The sequence below is a fragment of the Eimeria mitis genome, genomic scaffold, assembly GCF_000499745.2.
Source record: "Eimeria mitis Houghton genomic scaffold, Emh_scaff379, whole genome shotgun sequence".
Lineage (NCBI taxonomy): Eukaryota > Apicomplexa > Conoidasida > Eucoccidiorida > Eimeriidae > Eimeria > Eimeria mitis.
The window spans coordinates 1-2,194 of NW_013572124.1; positions in this window are offsets into that span (position 1 = coordinate 1).

The window sequence follows — 2,194 nt, forward strand, 5'->3', positions numbered from 1 at the left end:
ATATATATATATATATATATATATATATATATATATATATATATATATATATGCATGCATGCATGCATGCGAGGCATGTATATGAAAGAAAACAGTGCAGACTTGATTCTTCTTTGTTTTTTTTATTTGTCTATACGGCGGTAAATAATATAAAACAAGAAAATCAAAACAAGAAAATGAAGAGTATGTTCGTTTTATTCGCATTCAACTCTATAACAATAATAGTATAATAATATTATATACACATACAATATTATATATATGTAGTTTTTCTAAGAGAGAACAGACAAAAATTACAAGAAGACCAGCGAGCATCGCTGCAGTTCCCGCTAACACCTCAGCAGAGATGAGAAAGAGGAAAAGAAAAAAAAAAGAAAAAAAAAAATTAAAAAATGAAAATAAAAGGATCTTTTTAGTTGAATTATAATTATTATTTAAAGAGGAAAACGGAGAAGGAAAATAAGTAAAGACGAGTGGATATATATATATATATAGAAGGCGCTGAGCTCTGCACATACCATAGAAGGAGGTTTCTGTATTATAATTCCTAAAAAGAGTGAAATAAAATAAATTTATTTAAAATTATATTTTAATATAATTAAATGGTTAATAAGGACTTACGGTTGAGGCAATATCTATCGACGCAACAGATCGGTGCGTTGTGTTTCTTGCAGAGAAGAAATATGAAATATTCTGAGATAAAGATCTGCTGTTTTGTTGTTATTTTCCGAAATTTCTATTAAATTTATTTTTAAATTTAATATTCTTTTTTTTAATTTGTTTAATGCTCTGAGATTCCACCGCAAACACGAGCACTGGCTACCGGTCGCCGCTGAAACTGCTTTCCTCGGCATCACAATTCAACTTTCAACAACTTTGTGGGCGCGACAGAACGAAAAACGATTAAACTTTTTTAAATAATTAATAAATAAACTTTTCTTTAATATGGATATTTTTTTTCTTGAAAAAGAAAAAGTTTACCGACAGGTTTCCACTGATTTCTGCTTATTGCAAACGAGGTCACGCAGCCTGCATCGCGACCGATCCTCTTCTGCTCAGGTGTATAGGCAGCTCAGTTCACTTGCAACTAACGCAGAGAACCAAACAAAAAACACAAATTTTTTGCATATTAAATTTAAATATAAATAATATTTTTATTGATCACAAGACTCGGCGTTATCCCAGTTATTTCCGTGAGGAAAAACCAAAGAATTTCATCAAAAACGCCGATATTTCGGGTGTAGATACACCTGAAATAACACACAGAACAGAACCTTTCAGTTCACCTCCATGCTTGTATGGTTTCTTGTGGCTATCAGCCCGCTTATTTTCTTTTTTTTTCTCCTAGATCATTGAGTACCATAGCTAGTTTTGTTGGTGTCGGTTCGTTCCTTTCGGTGTGCATACACCTGAGCTGCATGCAACCTCTTTGCCGCCATCTGCTGGAGTGTATATATTTCCTTTTTCTATGAATATTCTCAGCATGGGGCTTAGCTCGCATTTCATTTCAGTTTCTGCATGTAAACTAGAGCAAAGGAAAGTGAAAAACAACAAAGGAAAAAAAACAGAAAAACAGAATACACAACAGAGAAAACAAACCATACGCAACCATTTTCCTTAAGCTAAGAGCATAAACTCAAACACCAGATCTTTAACCCCAGTCTTAAAACCATGAACACGCAGCTCTTTTTATTACTACAGACTGCGTTGAGTTTCCTATATCTCTGTTGCCTCCATATAGCTGAGTAAATATTTAAAAATTCTCTACAAAGGTTTTAATGCATGCAACAAACGGGGCTGGCTGTGGTTGCATGCGGGGTTTCTCCCTGCAGCAGAAGATGCAGCAAATAGCGTAGCTTTATCCACCATAGTAGCAGCCCCAGCACCTATAGCGAGGACTTTTTGTATGAAAAGTATATTTGTTTTTATTTTTATTTACATTCATTTATATATTTTTTGTTTTATTGTTATATATATTATCTTATATACCTTTGACTCTGTTCTATTTTATTCTTTTTTTGCTACAAAAGAAGATTTGCTGATATTGCTATTTCTATCGTCTTCATTATGTTGACTCCATTGTTATCTATACTTGAATCTGTTGTAATATATATCATCACTAACATTATATGTATATATATATATATATATATATATATATATATATATATATATATATATATATATATATATA